Source organism: Callithrix jacchus, chromosome 9 (assembly GCF_049354715.1).
Source record: "Callithrix jacchus isolate 240 chromosome 9, calJac240_pri, whole genome shotgun sequence".
In the NCBI taxonomy this organism is placed as follows: domain Eukaryota; kingdom Metazoa; phylum Chordata; class Mammalia; order Primates; family Cebidae; genus Callithrix; species Callithrix jacchus.
This window is the reverse complement of record NC_133510.1, coordinates 60897511-60919420: the sequence shown is the minus strand read 5'-3', so window position 1 is coordinate 60919420 and position 21910 is coordinate 60897511.

Sequence of the window (21910 nt, the reverse complement as noted above, 5' to 3'; positions counted from 1 at the left end):
CCCCCATAGTTCCCACCTCAATGCCCAGCACCTTCCTAGCAGGCACTCAATAAGTATTGTTGATTGATTGATGAAACTACTAAAGAACAGTTGTAGAGCAACATGAAATACATAATTATATGCAGTAAAATATCATTTTTACAGAATGGGTTTGGATCATGTCAAAATGAATTTTCAGGAAACATGAAATTGACAAGATATATTAAAATTTTAAAAAAGTATCTTATATTCAATTAACTATTGTGATGAAACATACCAATAAATCTCAATTTCCCCCATTATGGATAAAATGGATTACACAGAAACTCAATACAAAGTTATAATTAAAAGTATGCTAGGACATTCATGTGACTGGAAATTGGTATTTTTGTTACAATAGTGTAGTGTAAAAACTAGAAACCCATATGGTATAAACAGTATATGTCTGAGGAGGGCATATAGCATAAGAAAGTGATCTTAGTTATATATCCTAGCTTTAGACATAAGTTAGTCAAGATGAGAAAAAATACTGGAGAAATAAAACAGAATGGGTTTCATATTTTTGTAGCTAAGCTATGCACTTCGCCACTCAGGAGTGTGCTTCTAGACTATACCCTCATTCATTCTCTCAAGGATATTTATTGCACACTTGCTATGCTGGTGCTGTGTCAGTGATATATGCTGCCATCTCTGAGCCAACAGTCTAGAGCAAGATACAAGGGGACAGGCGATTAGAATACTGTTCACAATAGCTGAGATAGGAGAAATACAAGCTTACCAAGGAGGGACCTGCAGCCTCAGGAAAGGTTCCAGGAGGATGTGACATCTAAACTGAAATCTGAAACTTGAGGGTGAGCCAGAGACTAGACAAAGGGCAAGATGGGAAGAGACATAGGGAAATATGCTTTTCCTGCCAAAAGATCTGTGTGTGCAAAGACCTGGAGATGATGAGGAGCTCAGTGGATTGCGGGGACTGGGACTAAACAGAAAGGACCATCTGTCTCTAGGGGTTAGGTGATGGGGGCTGGATGCTGATCAGAAGTCAGGTCATAAAGTCTATTTAAATCTTACTAAGGTTTATACTTTTTCCTGAATACTGTGTTTTAAATAAGAATATATATATTTTTAAATTTCAATGTTTGGGGGACCTTTGTATCTAGGTGATAACATTCAGGCGGCTCTTACATTCTTGATGTTTATGGATGGGTCTAGCTCTCCAACTAGATTGTGACCTCCTGTAAAGCAGGATTGTGTCTGCTTCAACTTGATATTAATCATAGGGCATGACATATACCAATCATAAATTGAATTAATAACTTTGCTTAACAAAAGGAAGGGTTTGTTGTTGTTGTTTTGAGATGAAGTCTCACTCTGTCCCCCTGGCTGGAGTGCAGTAGTGCAATCTCGGTTCACTGCAACATCTGCCTCCTGGGTTTAAGCAATTCTGCCTTGGCCTCCTGAGTAGCTGGGACTATAGGCATGCACCACCATGCCCAGCAAATTTTTTTTGTATTTTTATTAGAGACAAAGTCTCACCATGTTGGCCAGGCTGGTCATGAACTCCTGACCTCAAATGATTCAACCTTCTTGGCCTCCCAAAGGGCTGTGATTACAGGCATGAGCCACCGTGCCTGGCCAAAATAAAGGGTTTTTTTTTTAAACAAAGGGACAGTATCTCCCATTACATCTATGTGGGTAAAGATAGAATAAAATGGGGGTTAGAAAATAGCAACAGATTTTTCCTATAGCTAGAAATGAAAAACTGTTTAAGCCATTCTCTCTTGGGGGTGGCAAATCACACTTGAGTCTGTGTAAACAATCTGAAGTAATTATGGTACAGCCAACCCAAAACAATGTCACACCCATCCTGCAGATCCAATTCAATTTTTCCTTTCGTCTGGCCTAGCAGGAAATTAACCAGACAAGTAGCTGGGATTTGTTAAAATAATGCTTCTTAGCATTTATATAGTTCTACCTGGTTTCAAAGAACTATATACATTAATTACTTAATCCCAAAAACTATTGTGATGTGGGGAAATAAGAACAGTTATCCCCATTCCACAGACAAAGGAATTGAAAATGCAGAGTGGCTTGCTAAAGATTGGTCTGTGTTAGCAGTAAACTCAGGATGAACTCCCAGAGGGCCAGTACACAGTTCCTTAGCCCAAACTACCTCAAGTCGAAAACTATTCCTGTATCCTAAAAGAGGATTCTGCATTACCATAAGAGAAAGCAAGTAAAGTAGCCAAAATCATTCCCTTGTTTCTCCTTTTCCCCTCTGAAAACAGAAACAACTCCATGGATCCTTGAGACAATATATTAACCTTGGTGCTGGATCCTGTGCACAAGTAACCTGTTCCTCAACTATAAATAAACTTCTTGTTGCAGGTGGCTTCATTTCTTGAGAACATCAGGGTACAATTTCGCAGATTCTTTCTTCTGAGCTCTAAATAGTACCCTTGTGGCTTAGAAACTTGGCCATTGAAAGGCTCTTACCCCAGGGATTATTTCTGTAACCACTGGGACGCCTGCCTGGGTGTTGGAAACTAGAAGTTGCCCCTTTTCCCCTTTTAGGTCATTTGTTAACTGGGAATCGCCTGCTCTATGATGTAGTGTTTCTTTCACAATGGGCTTTGGAAGAAAAGCTCATTCTGAGCTCAGCTTACTGGCAAGCTTGGAGCAACTAGTTGGATACATTAGTATATATCACATATACAGCTACAGCTTTCAAACCTGGAAAACAACCAGGAGTTAAAAAGGCACTCCCAAATGGTGAGTTGCAAAAAGATATACATTATAGATACCTGATAGGCAAGCTGGAAATATTAACTGCACTTTAGCCACTTTAAGCCCTGGAGCATGTCCTTGGGCACTGCTAATTGAATACTAACATTTTCAATCCCTTGGGTCATGGGAAGTCATCAGGAAATTCCCAGAAATTCACTAGACCACTTTAATGATTCTGGGTAGCAAACTCTTAAAATACTTCTTAAGTATTTTATTTTTTGTTATTTATTATGAGATTTCCTTACCTACAAATACTTTTCCATTAGAAACACTTTCTCAGAATCTTCCTCCACCCTCACCCTTTCACAGCTCCACTTTTTATACTTCAAGCCCCTCTTGCCTCTGATTTGGAAAGAGAGCTGGGAGAGAGGAAAATGTCAGAAGCAAGATTAGGCTGAGAAGTGAGCCCAACCCCTGAAGGAAACAGCATAGAAGAAATTTTGGCAAAGGAATGAAAATATCCCTGCCTCCATGGAAGAAATGAGAACATTAAAAGCTACCATTTATCGAGTATCTTGCGTTTTTATGTCTTTACACACATTATCTTATTTAATTATACCAATCATTCACAAAGGAGTAGAAGACAAAATAGAGAATTTTGCATTTTTTAAAATAGATGTCTTCCATAAATTAGAAATATACAGCTCTCTGGCTAGAACACATAGCATGCTAACATCAGAAAGAACCTTAGAAATCATGCAGGCTAACCCCCCATCTTTTCAAAGATGGGGAAATGGAGGCTTAGAAAGGTCATCATGTAAGTGGAAAGCTAAGATCACATTTTCTGACTCCCAGTCCAGATAATGAAGTGGAGAAAAAACAATGGACTTGGATTCAGTACCTTGAGTACTCTACTAGTTTTGCTATATCCCAGTGCTAAGGGAAATTGCTCAACCTTGCAAGGCTGTCCCTGTGCAGGAAGGAATTAAACTATATGTTTTCTGAAGTCACTTGCAGCTCTGAAGACTTTATCCTATCTCTCTACTAGACTATACTACCTCTGATAATGGCAATAATTATACCTAAAATTATACTGAAAAGTAGAAAAACAATGGATTATGCACTTACTTGCACAAGTTTTTACTGTCTCCAACCCCACCAATGCTTCCAAATTCTTATTACCAATGAAAGGCCTATTTAAAAAAAAATTATTCATAAAACATGTTATCCCAGAAGTTAAAAGTACAGGATTTTCATAAAATAAAAACTACCTGGCCACGTATCTTTGATGTACAGCTCATGTAAAATAAAAAGGTTTAAAGTATGGGAAACTGATTTTTGGCTTTAATAATAAATACCAAGAATTCTTCCTGAAATAGGAAACTCTAGTTCTGAATTATACAGGCACTGAAACTGTAGTTCCAAGAAGTACAATCAGGCTTTTCTGAGAAACTCCCAGGGCTGTTTTGGAAAGCAGAGGATCCGCAGAGGAAGCTTGGGCATGTCCCAGGCAAAGCTTGTTGGTTGCTGTCCTGGGTTCACCACAGTGCCCTCCACGTTGCTCTGCAGTTGCGGAGTGGCTTCTCACTCCAGCACAAGGATGTCCGTGGGTCTGAAGACAGTGGCAAAGCCTGAACTTCAATGAAATGTCCACCATGAAGAACCCCATCTATGTAATTTTACTAATTACATGAGGTCATTTGTTTTCATTTGCCACTACCATTTTAGAAATTAATAAAATATACAACCATCTTCTGTTTACTGCCAGTAACTTTAAAAATCCAGTGTATCTACTTGACACTATACTAAATTAGTGATTTAAAGTCAAATGCCACACTAAATAAAACCACATGATTAGTTGTTTAAACTTCCTGACCAAAGGTTGAGAATTTTTTTCTTTCTTTTTTTTTTTTAATTGTACTTTAGGTTCTGGGGTACATGTACAGATCAGGCAGGATTGTTGCATAGGTACACACATGGCAATGTGGTTTGCTGCCTCCATCTCCCCATCACCTACATCTGGCATATCTCCCCATGTTACCCCTCTCCCACCTCCCCAACCGGCCGCTGTCCCTCCCTTGGCCACCCCCAATAGACCCCAGTGTGTGATGCTCCCCTCCCTGTGTCCATGTGTTCTCATTGTTAAACACCCACCTATGAGTGAGAACATGCGGTGTTTGATTTTCTGTTCTTGTGTCAGTTTGCTGAGAACGGTGGTTTCAGATTCATCCATGGAGAATTTTTTTCAAAAGATGTATATGGTAAGAGAGAGGCATGAGATAAACATCAGCATATCAGAAAGGCTGGTTCATTGGTGAACATATATGTGTTTGCTATGTTGAGAGTCGTGTGTTCTTTGATAACTTTTACTATGAAGTATTTCAGGCAGCTTTAAATGGTGGCACTAAAAATAAAGTAGTGGGCACTGAACAGATGGGTTGAATTAAGAACGGGTTTGATGCCAAGTTCAATCATGTCTGAATGGTGAAAAGAGGTATTCATTTAAAGCCTTGTTATTAATTTTTAGAAAAAAATCGGTAAATTTTTTTCTCCTTCTTCTTTCCTTTTTGACAACGAAACGCACTTAAATACCTGGATATACACAGTCTAAAGGATTCTTAGAAAATGTAAAATGAAATTGCTTTATCTATAAGCAAATAGGGAGTTGAAAAGAAATTTAAAAGGAGAAAAAGTTTTTTTTAGTAAAAACGAACAATTTTGTTAATCTTGAAATGTAATATAATAATATGAAGACTAGTTTTGAGCCCTAAATGATGATTTTTAGGGGTAAATTTAATTTTAATGAACAATGACATCTACTTTTAGGAGAAACTGCATTGAAGCCAAAATGATGTATTTAAGCATCAAATAACTATTGCAAAATAAAAGCTTGAGTTAATCGTCATTAATCAGAAACATATGCTTTAGTTCTTCTTTTAAAAATATAACAGCTTTGTAAACTTAAAAAAATGTTCTTCATAAATATGATTTGTATCAAGACAAACCTCAAGTATTTGAAAATAGTTCAAGCTGTTTGACAAATGTAGAAGTGACTGGACAAACTGAAAATTAGAATGTATATTGGAAAGAAGAAGAGGCGTTGTATCTGTTTGCACAGAAGAATAAAAGTGGTGGCCGGGCGTGGTGGCTCAAGCCTGTAATCCCAGCACTTAGGGAGACCGAGGCGGGTGGATCACAAGGTCAAGATATCGAGACCATCCTGGTCAACATGGTGAAACCCCGTTTCTACTAAAGATACAAAAAATTAGCTGGGCATGGTGGCGTGTGCCTGTAGTCCCAGCTACTCAGGAGGCTGAGGCAGGAGAATTGCCTGAACCCAGGAGGCGGAGGTTGCGATGAGCCGAGATCGTGCCATTGCACTCCAGCCTGGGTAACAAGAGCGAAACTCCGTTTCAAAAAAAAAAAAAAAAAAAAAAAAAGAATAAAAGTGGTCTGTTAAAAAGGTATACTGCTGTTTAATCAGAAGACTTTGGTCCTGATATTAATTGTCCAAACAAGTCACTATCTCTGTGAGTCTTACCTCTGCTCGTCTGTACTCCTAGTGGGTGAAATGATATCCTGGTCTCTTTCAGATGGAAATTTCTGAAATACAGCTGAGCAAATGAGATAATATATATAGAAACAGTTTATAAAACATATTACATGAGACTACTATTAAAAACACATATGTTTCTTGGTAACATTATAATTTCCTTAAGAATAGAAATCATTTAGTTATGTCCTTAATCGTACTTAGTACAGTGGAAGTCAACAAATAGCTAATTAATAAAGGTTATTCAATGAATGTATTTCCTTCAAAGTCAAAAAACAAATAACTATGTAGTCATATATAAATATTAAATATGTATAATAGAAGCTTTTGCATTTGAAATGACTTCTACAGGTATTATTTCTGTAGGCATAGGTGAAAAAGCAAATGGAGTGGGGACAGTGCCAGCATCTTAAAAGACATATATGCCTTCTTAGTTGTCTTGCTTTTGTTAGACAAAACATGAAGGATTGACTTCGTGCTGCCCTGGAAATAGTATTAAGGTATGAGTTTGATTCATTCATTTCCTGTGCAGATGAAAAGCTCAGCTTCTTCGTGTTCCTCCTTGTATCATAGAATCTGTCGCTCCAGAGGAGACCATGTCCTCACTAGCCTAGAAAATCTCTGCAAGACTTTTCCAGGCCAATCAATACCATTTCTAAGCATAATTGGTTGCTTATGAAGCTGCTCATCCACAAGCTACTAGCGTCAGAGATGTTCTACTCTGTCTTTTTGTATCTTCATGCCATCAAAAACAGAACCTTTTACTAAACTATAATTTTGAGCTCATGTCTGTCTCCACTCTCTGCGATTATCAGATAACTTTGGGAGAAAGAAGATAGAGAATTCTGCTTCAGATAGAATATTCCATATAAAAAGCTACTTTCTTGCTTGCTGGTACCCTCTCTTGGCATCCATACCCATGAACTGGATTTCATTGTTTGCTGTCTTAGCCTTTTCAATCCTGTAGCCTGACTTGACTAGTTCCTCATGCCTCATGCATTTAGCTTGAACTCTTTTTTTGGAAACCAGTGCTAACTTACTCCAGCTTTCTCTTGATCCCAAGGCCACACGTTACTTCAATCTGACTGACGATATTCTACATATATGTCTTCATCGTTACATACTCTGTGAATAGATGCATCACTGCATATACTACAACAATATATAAATCAATAAACTGGATCATACAGACACAATCCTTTTAACAAGGTCACAGAAATTTAGAATTATTATAAATAAAACTGTCCCTAAATAAGGTAGATACCTAATTTTTAAACCAATTAGAGTTTAAATATTTCTTGTCATTTCCATTTGGGAACATACACAAAGTTCCAGAAAACTCGATGCTCAGCAAGTGAGTGGGTACAAACTTAATTTATAATGATGGGAATGGCAGAAAGAACACTTGAAAATATTAAAAGTAGAACCAGTTTCAAGGGATATGTTTCTTCTTAATGTGCATTACAGCGTTGCTTGTAGTAACAAAATTCTTGGACATAACAAATATCCAACAATATGAGGCTGCTTAAGTAAATTAAGTAATATTATGCAATGGAATATCGTGTGCTACTAAAACTGAAGCAGCTGAAGAACAATATGGAAAGATAATCGCAATGTTTTGGTGAGTCAAAATAAGATCAGGTTGTGAAAAAGTATACTTTTATGCTTTGTACTTCATATTGTATATCTTAAAATTGATCCTACACATATACTGAAAAGAGACAGAAGGATATTAACCAAAATACTTATGGGATTTATCTGAGATTGTGAGGATTTTTATATCCTTTTTGCATTTTTCCATTTTTAATTTTTTACCAAAAATCATATATCTCTTGTGATTTAAAAAAAGGATTGAAAGAACATTTTCTCTTCTGATTTTGAAGAGGGGTGATAAGAAAGGTTTAATTCCCTTTATTGTCATAAAATTCTGGCTTCACAACTCTGCCATGCTTATTCAACAGCAAGTCAAATGTAGTATTCAGCTCTACAGATAACTATGGAAGTCTTGAGTCTAGTTAGGTACAAACTGTCAGTGCAAGTTTGATATTAAATTGGCTGTGCCTATTAGAGATTAAAAAAAAAAACCTCTTCCCCTGACACATATGAACACATTCCAATTCTGCTTTGGATACCTGGCTGTGTTTTTCCTGTTGAGGATTGCACATGTTTAGCAAATATAATTCATAAACCATTTCTTGGCTTCCAACGTGTTCATTTCTCTTTGTAAGTCTTGATACTCCAAGGAGGTCTTCATTGAGATGGTCTATATCTCTGCATACTGGCCGCTTGTTCATCCAACTCTTGTTATCTGCCACAGTTGTGAATTTAGACCCAACTGTAAATGTCAAGTGCATGCATTATCTCTAGTGCCCCAGTGTACCTAAAGCACCAGCTGGAAGTCCTGCCTTCGGTGCCAGACTCTAGCTGCAAGAGGGACTACATGAAATAAGGTCAAAACTGTGAAGCCCTGACATGTGTTTGGCAGGCACATGGTCTTCTAGGAATAACTTACAATCACTCTGATAGTGGGCCAAAGTATTCACAGCAAACTGGGGCTACATTTGGGTGACATATAAGCTTGTACTCGATGGATATAAATGAACACTAAAATATTGTACCATATAATTTATCCAATGCATTAATGACCACCACTGTTATCCACCTCCTATGCCCTGATGCACACACAGGGCAAATACTTTCAACCAATTGTGATGTCCACTTAGTAAGCCAAGAGAAAACACAATGAATGTGTCATCTTTATGGATAAATATAAAATTACTGTAAAATCTGTGAAAGAGACAACAATTATAAAAATTGTTGCAGCACAGAGTAGTTAAACCAGATATGTATGGGTTATAAACATGTAAACATTTTAACACTGTCCTTAAAGCTATGCTTTAAATCTTGATGTTTCTGGAAAGGGTACTTTGTGCCAAAGTATATTTGTGCATGCCTTAGTTAAAAATCCTAATTTAAAAGCCAGGGGCCTAAAATCTTCAATTGTTAAACTTTTAAGTCTGTTGAATAAAGAGATTTAAAAAAATTACTCAGTAGTTACTCATCAGAATTCCCAGGCACTTTGGTTCCCTGTTAAGTCTTTACAGTAATTAATTTTGATCAAGGTGTAATTTGGCTACAAGTGAGTGTACACATTGCCACAGAGATGCTGTTGGATGAATGTAAGATTGAGAGGCTCTTATGTCCAGGCATAGAGGAGACACGATGGTGGGATTGCAAGTAAGAGGTCCAATATGTGGGCTAACCAGAGTCAAATCTGTAAGACTGGTTTATTAGAACATGTGAGAAGAGAACTCAGTCTCTCAAGGACATAAGAGTGAGGTCAAGTCAAGAAAAAAGAAACAATTCATGCATGCAGGACATCACAGCAGTGCTGATGGCCCATCACACTCAGTGATGTGATAACTTGATGTATTAGTTCATTTTCATGCTGCTGATAAAGACATATCAGAAACCGGGAAGAAAAAGAGGTTTAATTGCACTTACAGCTCCACATGACTGGGGAGACCTCAGAATCATGGCAAGAGGTGAAAGGCACTCCTTACATGGTGGCAGCAAGAGAAAAATGAGAAAGAAGCAAAAGTGGAAACCCCTGACAAACCCATCAGCTCTTGTAAGACTTATTCACTATCACAAGAATAACATGGGAAAGACTGGCACCATGATTCAGTTACCTCCACCTGGTCCCCTCCCACAACATGGGGGAACTCTGGAAGATACAATTCAAGTTGAGATTTGGATGGGGACACAGGCAAGCCATATCATTCCACTCCTGGCCCCTCCAAATCTCATGTCCTTATATTCAAAACCAATCATCCCTTCCCAACACTCCTCCAAAATCTTACATCATTTCAGTATTAACCCAAAAGTTCACAGTCCAAAGTCTCATCTCAGACAAGGCAAGTCCCTTATGGCTATGAGCCTGTAAAAATCAAAAGCAGGCTAGTTATTTCCTAGATACAATGGAGGTACAGACATTGGGTAAATACAGCCATTCCGAATGGGAGATTGGCCAAAACAAAAGGGTTATAGGGCCTATGCAAGTTCAAAATCCAGTGGGGCAGTCAAATTGTAAAGCTTCAAAATGACTTCCTTTGACTCGAGGTCTCACATCCAGGTCACACTGATGCAAGAAATGGGTTCCTGTGGTCTTGGACAGTTCCACCCCTGTGGTTTTCTAGGGGTCAGCCCTTTCCCAGCTGCTTTCAAGGGCTGGCATTGAGTGTCTGTGGCTTTTCCAGGCACATGGTGCAAGCTGTCGGTGTACCTACTATTCTGGGGTCTGGAGAATGATGGCTCTCTTCTCATAGCTCCACTAGGCAATACCCCCAATAGGAACTCTGTGTGGGGGCTCTGACCCCACATTTTCCTTCTGCACTGCCCTAGCAAAGGTTTTCCATGAGAGCCCTGCCCCTGCAGCAAACTTTTCCCTGGGCATTCAGGTATTTCCATACATTTTCTGAAATCTAGGTGGAGGTTCCCAAATCTCAGTTCTTGACTTTTGTGCAACCTGAGGCTCAATACCCTGTAGAAGCTGCCAAGGCTTGGGGCTTCCACCCTCTGAAGCCATGGCCTGAGCTCTACATTGGCCCCTTCAGCCATGGCTAGAAATGCTGGGACACAGGGCACTAAGTCCCTAGGCTGTACACAGCACAGGGATTCTTGGCCTGGCCCATGAAACTTTTTTCCTCTTGGGCATCCAGGCCTGTGGTGGGAGGGGCTGCCATGGAGGTCTCTGACATGGCCTAGAGACATTTTCCTCATGATCTTGGGGATTAACCTTAGGTTCCTCGCTACATACGCAAATTTCTGCAGCTGGCTTGAATTTCTCCTCAAAAAATTGTTTTTTTTTTCTCTTCTACTGTATTGTCAGGCTGCAAAGTTTTGAACTTTTATGCTCTGTTTCCCTTTTAAAACAGAATGCTTTAAAGAGCATCCAAGTCACCTTTTGAATGCTTTGCTGCTTAGAAATTTCTTCCACCAGATACACTAAATCATCTCTCTTAAGATTAAAGTTCTACAAATCTCAAGACAAAATGCTACTTGTCTCTTTGCTAAAACATAACAAAAGTCATTACTCCATTTCCCAAAAAGTTTCTCATCTCCATCAGAGACCACTTCAGCCTGGGCCTCTTTATTCATATTAACATTTGTGTCAAAGCCATTAGACAAGTCTCTAAGAGTTTCCAAACTTTCCCACATCTTCCTGTCTTCTTCTGAGCCTTCCAAACTGTTCCAGCCTCTGCCTGTTACCCAGTTCCAAAGTAACTTCCACATTTTCAGGGATCTTTTCAGCAATGCCCCACTCTACTTGTACCAACTTACTGTATTAGTCTGTTTTCACACTGCTGATAAAGACATAACCAAAAGTGGGAACAAAAAGAGGTCTAATTGGACTTACAATTCCACATTAGAGAGGCCTCAGAATCATGGTGGGAGGTAAAAGGCACTTACGACATGGCAGCAGCAAGAGAAAAATAAGGAAAAAGCAAAAGTGGAAATCCCTGATAAACCCATCAGATCTCATGAGACTTATTCACTATCATGAGAATACTTCAGGAAAGACCGGCCCCCATGATTTAATTACCCCCTGGGCCCCACCCACAACAACAATTGAATTCTGGGAGATACAATTCAAGTTGAGATTTGGGTGGAGACACAGTCAAATCATATCACTTGGGATGCTTTCTTAGATGATGTGAATCACTGTTATATTACAATAATTATTTTGTTATTCTTGGTGACTTTTTGATGCTCTCTTGAGTTTTTCTTGACCCTTTTGAATATGTTTCCAGAAATTCTAGCTTTGAAAATATGCTACTAAGCCCAGCAGGCTGAAGTCAGTGGAAGCTGGGCAGTGAGGCTTACCTCCCATAGCCTCTGGCCTTGTGATGTCACAGGACCCTTAGGGTGTCACTTTGCCAGCCAGAAACCTCTGTGGCCAGTGGCAACTTTGCTCAAGTTATGCTCTGACTCATTGGCCTTGTTCTGCCCACTCAGCCTGGCAGGCAGTGCTCAGGAATGCTAATGGCCTGGATCCCACTCCTGCCAAGGGTGAGCTAGGTGCAGAGCCATGAGGGGTGTGTGAATAAGCATGAGGTGCAGACACTGTGCACAGCCGGGCATGCCAACTGTGGCTGGGTGGGCAGCTCCAGGCACTGGCACAGGCACATCTCTATGTGAGGCTGTGGCTGGACCAGGTATACTGTAAACAGCTTCCACTGTAGGCACTGGGGAAGCTTGGAGACACCAGGAACTGCAAGAGCCTCAGAGACTGTCACAGTCCTGTGTTGGGGATCCACTAGGTCTGGGTTCCCCAAGGGGCCACAGCTCTTCTCTCCTCGCTACCCACAATGTGGTGAGCAGGGGTCATGTTTCAGCTGTTTGTGTTTGCCATTTGATGGGTCCCAAGCTCTTGTCCTGTGTCCAGGAAGAATTAGGTATGTGGACAACTGGAGAATGAGTAGGTGGAGGGGAGCTTCATTGAGTGACAGAGCAGCTCTCCGGAGACCTGAAGTGGGTAGCTCCTTTCTGCAGGCAGGTTGTCCCAATGAGTGTTCAGCTCTCAGCAGAGAGGAGATCCATAATGGTTAGCTTCTTTCTGCAGGCAGGTCATCCCCATGAGTGGGGGTTACCTGAAGTGGGTAGCTCCTCCCCCCAGCTAGCCTTAATATTTATGTGAGCCTGGATGAGTCTGTGTTTTTCATGGGCTCAGAAGGGAGGAAATGGATGGCCATGTGTTGCCCATAAAAAGCACTATAAGCTCTTACTCTGGCCTTCGACTCCATCTGGAACTGAAAGCCTGGCCCTCAGGCCTCAGGCAGTCTCTGGCTTGAAGGTAGGGTTTCACCAGGGACCTGCCCCTTTCCATCCAGGAACTGGTCTGCCTCCCACTGTCAACATGTGGTCCATGGTGCCCAGGCTCTTTGTGCTGAGGGGCACCTGCAGGCCCACTCTGAGCTGTCCTTGCCCCGTGCCTGGCCTCCATCCCACACTCATGGATGCCCAGAGGGGGCCAAGATAGAAGCGGGCAGGTGCTGGGAGTAGTATGTAGGCACTGCCCCACTGTGTACACACCCACCAGGTTGCAGACAGCACCCAGGCTCAGCCATAACTTTGCTCCAAAATCAGAGCAAGCACTGGGAGAAGCCAGGGAGCAGGAGCAGGCCTTTCTAAGCCTGCGGGGGCAGAGGAACTTCCTGGGCCCCTGAGAGCACAGGGATGCCCAGGTCTGGTGCAGCAGCTAGGAGGCTGCAACTGTGCCCAGGAAAGCAGGGTTCCTGCCTTGCCATTTTGGTGGCAGATGGGGTTCCCATCTGTTTTCAGTTCTCACCAGCCCTGTAGAGCATAACCCCAGCTGTGGCTTCCCAGCTGCAGCTAGCATCTTTGCAGGGGCCACTCCAGATGGGCCTGCCATCAGTGAGTGTATTGTCAAGGCATGTGTTGCTATGCCTTTCAGAGGCTTCTTGAGTGACAGGCACACTGCTGCTTAAACATAAGTGCACAAGCAGTTTCAGCCATTTGTCACCTCTTCTCTACAACAGCCCTCCCTTTGACACACACACACCCTCTCTCTTTCTCTAAATTGAAGATTCTTTATGTTCTTTTCTACAAAAAGGTTTGTAAATTCACTTGAAAGAACTCCTTTATGAGGCTACATAAATTACTAAAACAAAAGACTAATTTTTGAATTTGATTTCTCTGATCTTCATTCTAAATGGGTTTAAACAGGGGTGACAGAACTCTTGAAATAACACCTGCAACATATAGTCTTCAATACGTCACTGACCAACATGGCCCATGAACACATTTTTAAAGACTTCTTTGCAGTATTTAGGGCCCAAATATCTGTACTTAGTATGCTCATTCCTTATTCAGAAATGGAATTTTAGCAATGTCTCCTCACAAACCAAAATTGAATACTTAATCCCCTTCTCTTGAAATAGAATTACAAATAAAGGCCTCACAGAATGTGTCAGAAATAGCTTGAAATTGATGTCATTGAAATTCAAACATCTATACTTTCAGAATATTTTTGTTTTCCAAATCATGTCATCATTTTTCTCCTTCTTCACACAAACAGCCTTTAATCTTTGCCCCAAATTCAGTCCCTGGTTGTCTTTTATCTTCCTTTTATTGAAGCTATTGCTTAGAAAGTATTGAATAAATCTGACATTTAAACTCCTCCAAAATACTGCCATATATGTTTCCTCCACCAGGAGCCTAGAGCTTTGTGTTAAAATACAGCTTGAGGCATAGAAATTAGTTTAAAGAAAAATAAGTCATTTCTCTTTTTTTTGCAAGAAACAATTGACCTAGATGTAAAAAAACTATGCAAGCTATTTTATTTTGTTTTCTACAATTTTTGAACCTGTTTAATATAAAGGACCCTCAAAGTAGATGACCCATTAAGCTCTTTTGCTGTGATAAAGGCTATTGCTTTGGTAGCCCAGATAGTTGATGATCTTAACCCATATCAAATTCAGGTCTGTTTGAATAGACTTCATTTGGGCAAGTTTTAAGAGTCCCTTACAGTGGGTTTAGGATTACATAGCCTCATAAAAATTCTATAGCAATGAGGGACATTAGAGGTTACCTAGCGTGCCTGATTTTAGAAGAAAGGAAAGGAAAATACAGAAAAGGTAAAGAGATAGCTTAATATCATAAAGCCATTTTGGGTGGAGCAAGAACTAAAATCCAGCCAATTTCACCCCTAGTTTAGAATTTATTCCATATTATGAGTTCATTCCATATAGTTAGGTCTGTACCCTTAGTCTTAAGCTAACTAACACTGCAAAATAAAATGCTAAAGAAGCGGGAAATGGAGAAACGAAAGTGGGGGCAGAACTTTTAGAGAGCTGGAAAGAAAGATGCAAAATTTCCCTGTTAACCATACAGGTCATGAGTTAGTAATTGTTTTTATGTAAATTGCCAGATAGTAAATATTTTTGGCTTTGTGGACCATATGGTCTCTATCACAATGACTTTTAAATTTAATTTTTAATTTTAATTTTTTTAAAATGGAGTCTCACTGTGTCGCCCAGGCTGGAGTGCAATGGCGTGGTCTCAGCTCACTGCAACCTCCACCTCCTGGTTTCAAGTGATCTCCTGCCTCAGCCTCCTGAATAGCTGGGATTACAGGCACATGCCACCATGCCTGGCTAATTTTTATATTTTTAGTAGAGACGGGGTTTCACCATGTTGGTCAGGCTGGTCTCGAACTCCTGACCTCATGATCTGCCTGCCTCTGCCTCCCAAAGTGTTGGGATTACAGGCGTGAGCCACTGTGCCTGGCTTTTTTTTTTCATGCAAAAGCATCCCTAGATGATACACAAATAAATGGGTGTGGTTATTTCCCAATAACTTTATTTACTAAAGCAGGAAGTAAATCAGAATTTGCCAACCTTCAAAATACATCCTTGTCGCTCCAATGATGAGAGAGGGAGGGGAAAAAAAAGCAAGGAACTTAAAAAGAAGTCAAGTTATGTTTACCTCAAAAGGCGGTTCTGAGAATTAAATGAGTTAACACATGTAAAATACTCAGAGAAATCCTTGGCATCTAATAAGTGCTAAAATGACGGCTGCTATTTTCATTGCTTTTGTCAGTTTGGGATGGTGGTGGCTACACCCACACAAACGCCTATGGGATAATCTGACATTTTCCAGAATAAAATAGGAAAAGGAAGAAGCTACCAAGGGCCACATTGACTCTCTCATTATACCACTTACCAGAACTATTTCACATTCAAAATCGTCAGGCCCCCTCCTTCATTCCGTTTAATTTTAACATCAGTAAAATTTTCCCTTTTGGCAGAGGTAATAAATTGAAGGTTTCTGAGAGGAAGGAGGAACTAATCAGTACATAGATCCAAATGGCAAAAATTTTGCTAGTTTGTTGTGATAATTCTGAAATATTTACCAAGTTAACATGTTAAGTACTTAATGGAAATGCATTCACTTAGAAAAGTCTCTTTTATCAGCATCCAGTTAGTCTCTGTTTTCTTAACTTATTCAATATAAGAAAGAGATTAATCATCTAATTGTCTAGCTCTTCTCAGTATATTTAAAAGTACATCCTGTAAGTTCATTTATTCAACAAATATATTGAATGTTCTCCATATGCCTGATGCTGTTCTAGATGCTGGAGAGAAAAACAGTAAAAAGTAAAAAAAAAAAAAAAATCCCTGACTCACAAAATTTACATTATGACCATATCAAAAATAATAATAGGCTCCATGAAATACCTTAGTGAATATCTACTCAACACAAATTAAAAATTAACAGACGGAAAAGAATAAAAGTAAATGGACAACTCTTGCTTTTCAAATCTCTTTTCCTCATTTATTCTCTCTTCTTTCTTCTTTTCCTCCTTGCTTCCTACCCCTGTCCTTCTACTCCTCCTTTCCATTTCATCTATCTTCTCCTCCTCTCTTCATCCTCCTCTTTCCTCTTCTTGTCTTTTTTTGTTCTTTTTTCTTGAACTACTGTCACTTTTTCAGTCAGTAGTCACATTGGCATGACCATTTTAATTTAAATTAGCATTTTCTACATTTTCTAATTTCTTATCAATTTTTAAATTATTATTGTTATTATTATTTTTGAGACAGAGTCTCCCTCTACCACCAGGCTGGAGTGCAGTGGTGCGATCCCGGCTCACTGCAACTTCCGTTTTCGGTTTCAAGCGATTCTCCTGCCTCAGCCTCCTGAGCAGCTGGGGCTACAGACATGCATCACCATGCCAGGCTGTTTTTGTACTTTTAGTAGAGACTGGGTTTCACCATGGTGGCCAGGATAGTCTGCATCTCTTGACCTCATGATCGCCTGCCTTTGCCTCCCAAAATGCTGGGATTACAGGCGTGAGCCACCGCACCGGCCAAACTTTTTATTTTTAATAAAGCATTTCAAAAACACTATCCATTCTTATGCTGTTTTCAAGATAAAATAGCAAATGTATTCTCAGAACTTCTGTCTTGTTTTCTAATTGTAGAGTTTTCTTCCAAAAAGGTCCTTTATTTTTTGCAAGTGAATTGCTAAGATCAACGTTCGCTTTTAGATCAAAGCTAAAAGACTGATTGAATTCTTTTTCCTTGTATGTATGAGCCTACTTAAAGTCAGAATCTCAGACTTGAAATTTTAAATATTACTTTTTGGCTAATACTAATGATTGAAAATTCAAATACAGTAGAAATTAATGTTTTGGGCCTTCTTAAGGGTGAGTGGGTAGTTTGATTAGATGATCTTTAAGGTAAGGTGGGAGGATATGCTTTAGGAGTGGAATTCATAACACTGTTTCTTTAGAGAGGAGTTAGTTTTTGCCAGACAACTTATCAGACATTTGGTTTCACATCCCAGACATTTGTCAGACAACTTGATTTCACATCCCACATCCAGCTTTTACAAGTGCATTACCTTGAGCAATTCAATTAAACTCTTGGAATCTCAATTTTCTCATTTGTAAACCAGTTATCACAATACCTATCCCATAGATTTGTTATGAAATAAGTATATGTACATGTATTAGTCCATTTTTATGCTGCTGATAAAGACATACCCGAGACTGGGAAGAAAAAGAGGTTTCATGGACTTAACAGTTTACCATGGCTGGGGAGGCCTCAGATCCATGGCAGAAGGCAAGGAGGAACAATCACATCTTATATGGATGGCAGCAGGCAAAAACAGAAAGATCTTGTGCAGGGGAACTCCTCTTTATAAAACTATCAGATTGTGTGAGACTTATTCGCTATCACAAGAACAGCACGAGAAAGACCCACCCCCATGATTTAATACCTCCCACTGGGTTCTTCCATGACACATGGGAATCATGGGAGTTACAATTCAAGATGAGATTTGGGGGAGACACAGCCAAACCATATCAGCATGATACCTTGTTCTATATAGGGTACAAATATTCAGTAAATAAAAATTTGTATTAATTGTAGTATTTATACTGTGTTCCATTCATAATGCCTAAGACAATTTCACACGATAGCCTCTCAATAAAAGAACGGATATACTATAATGAACTGGCTCAAAAGTGCTGATGTTGTCTTAATGTCTTTTTTTAATTTTTCTGATTATTTTCATTTTCAGTCTTTAAAAAAAACAAAATGAAACAAAACAAAACAAACATTTAAAATATACCTTCTTATAGGACTAACAGTCAAATGTCACCAATAATGTATATTTGCAAGAGGTAGGGGCTGAAATCTCTTATTAAGTCAACCCTGTAGGCATCATTTGTTTATTTTAGTGTGTATTTCAGAGAGTGATTCCCAAATAGTAAGGATATATAATAACCAAAATTATATATAGCTGCATACTTTTACCCAAAAAATTATATCTACCGATGTGGTTTAGATAGTTGTCCCCTCCAAATCTCATGTTGAAATGTGACCCCAAATATTGGAGGCGGGCCCTAGTGGGAGGTGTCTGGGTAATACGGCAGATTCCTCATGAATAGTTTGGTGCTCTCCCAACAGTAATGAGTGAATCCTCACTCTATTAGTTTACACAAGAGTTGTTTGTTAAAAAGAGTCCGATGCCTCCCTCCTCTCTCTCTAGCTTCCTCGTTTGCCATGTGACATCCCTGCTCCCCCTTTACCATCCACCATGAGTAAAATCTTCCTGAGGCCTCACCGAAAGCAGATGCAGGCACCTTGCATCTTGTATAGCATGCAGAACTGCATGTCAAATAAACATATTTTCTTTCTTAATTAACCAGCCTCAAGTATTTCTTTATAACAACATAAAACAGACTAATACACCTCCCAAAGCAATCTTTTGATTGAAAAGTCAAGTTTGCTTTTCACATTTAAGGAGTAGAGATGCTGACTCCTTTATTCAATCTTACTGGAAAGAACTGTCAGGTTGGACAACACAAATGAGTTAAATTTTATAGTCCACCACGTAGAACAAATGTTTGGGTTGACTCAGAATTAATATCAACATGCCCTAATAAGCCCTAGAGATATTCCTGGTATTTTCATAGATGAAGACCTTAGAAACAATGGACTGAATTTACAGACAATGGAGACCTGAATAACAACCATCGGAAAGACAGATCAAATAGTTCTATTTTCTTCTTTCTCAAATTTCCAAATGAATAAGCTAAGAAACATGGGCAGTTTTGAGCAGGACTAAAGAACCTACATTTTTATTTTTTAACAAAAGAAGTAATACATCATGGACAAAGAGAATCCTCCTCTAGGAATTTTATTACCATGTCTACACTGGCAGAGAATACAGCATGTTTGGGAAACTGTCAAAATTGCAATGGAAGGTAGTTAATCATAACTCAGAAAATTAAACATCTATGAAAATCTGCCTGTCATTACCAACAACAACCTAATCACACTTAAGTTTGTTTGAAAATCTCTAAGAACTGTTTTTCATTTTTGGTAATGAGAAGAAATTTATAGATATTTTTAATATCTGGCAAAAAGCAGGTTGATGTGGAAGATTAAAATAAACAGTTTCTGGTCAAATGCAACCGTAATTGACACACATTTAGTTTGGCATGGTGTCTTGGAGCAGTCCCTTCATTTATAGATGTTAACTGAGTTCCAGAGAGGGAAATTAACCTGTTAGAGGTCATTATTGATAATTTGTAGCATCAGGATGGAATTCTGAATTTTTCTTATTAACTATTATTATTGTTAAATTATTTTTTAAAAAATTTATTTCATAAAGAGAGGGCCTAAACATACATATATTATTTTGATATTTGCTTCTTAGAGAAACAGTCTCAGCACTTAACTTTTACCCCACTCAGTGGAGAATTCACTGAATAAAAAAGGAGATAGAAAATTAGGAAATAGAGTTTGCACAAGGCAAGATATTTCATTTTCTTTATTTTTTTTGTAAACCAGAATTATAATGAGAAAAACCATGAAAAGCCTGAGATAATCATACCAGGTGATCAGTGCCATCTCTTCCTGAAGGCCAAATCCATATAGGAGGACAAAGGCATTGTTTGGTAAGCTTGGACTCAAAGCGAGGAAAGTAAGCTGAGAGATCTAGAGTCTGAGGTTTGTAACTAACGATAACCTCAGATAGCCCTTTGAATGGGCCAGATATTAGCAGTGTCTCCTCTGAACAATTAAAAAAAACTTTGAAAATAAGATAACCCATTTTGGTCAAAATAGATACCAAGTGTTCCTTTCTTTCAGAATTCTTTATTGGGTACTGATTGCTACTACTGTTTACTACTAGTTAGTACCACTACTACTGTGGCCACACCGTGACTAGCTACCAATTTTTATAAACAGACAATATATCAGATGCTGCACATCTATTATTACATTCAGTCTATACAACAGTTGCAGGGAAGGGTATTATCTTCCAGGGATTAAGTAAAACAGTGGAAATTTGGAGTAAGAGGGTAGCACAGTCCTTAATTTATCTTCTGGAAAGGAGACCAAATTGACTCAAGTACAAGAAACCCAAGTCTCCTTTGACTCAAGAATCATGCACACAGTTTTAGTGCAATTATTGAGGGAGGTGGAAAGGATAAAAACTATTACCTTGGAAGTTGATTGTTAACAGTATCATACTATCATAAGCAGTAAAGGAGTAATTATCACAGTTAATAAAACCACATGAAACTATGTGACAGATAAAGAAATCACAATAGGAGAAATTTAATGGGCTATATTTCTTGCCAAATTTTATATTGGGTGTTAGATTATTTATAGGATACGTGTGCTAGGAAAACAAATGTTTAAAGTAGAAAAGAGCAAATCTAAAGGCATTTGCTTCTTTGAAGCACTGTGGTTTTACATGATTCTGGTAATTTATATCTCCTAGAAAATACGTTAAATTTTTTCTCTTAAAGCATATATGGCCTTCTAACTATATTTTTGCATAGCACTGTTTCAATTTGCAAATAGAAATTTCCATTGTCATTTAAAATAAACTACTTTTGTAATATTAGTGAAAACTGTAAGTTTGTTCCGTGGTACCTCTCTCTGCCCCTAGAACCCCACTCTCTCTCCTTTCATACCTCCTTCTACCAACCAGCCCTCACTCTCTAGACCATATTTCTTCTGCAGGGCACTCTGTTATTTGCAGCCCCATGCCACTTCAGCTGTTGCATCTGTGAATTTTATGCTGTTATTGATTCACGTTTCCCTACCCTTTGCTCTTACCATTTCCATTCTTATATTCTGTACTGGGGAATCCAAGTGATACTGTGATTTTAATGTGAGTTTTGAAGTTGAGTTTAGCCAGATGAACATCTCAGGTTGAAAGCCCTGCTTAATTACTTATCAAGTATATGACATTCAGCTGTTAACTTTTCGGAATCTTGAGTTGCTCATATATAAAATAAGGATAATCAAGGCTGTTATGTAGAACTGTTGTTACGATCAAATTAGAGTCTACAATGTACCAGGTGCCTGCCTGATATACAGCAGGTGCTCCAAAATAAGTAGCTAATAAAGGTGCTAGAGGAGAAACCCCTGGATTTGGAAGGCAGGATAAGCGTTGCCTCTTACTTAGAGCTCCTGGTACTCTATACTGTTCTAGGCTTGCAGCTTTCTCTGTTCTCCTTCCTGGGTTGTTTTTACTTATCTGTATCACAAGTCTCCAGCCCTGTGGTGTTTCTCCAACCTAAATATGCATACCTTAAGTTAG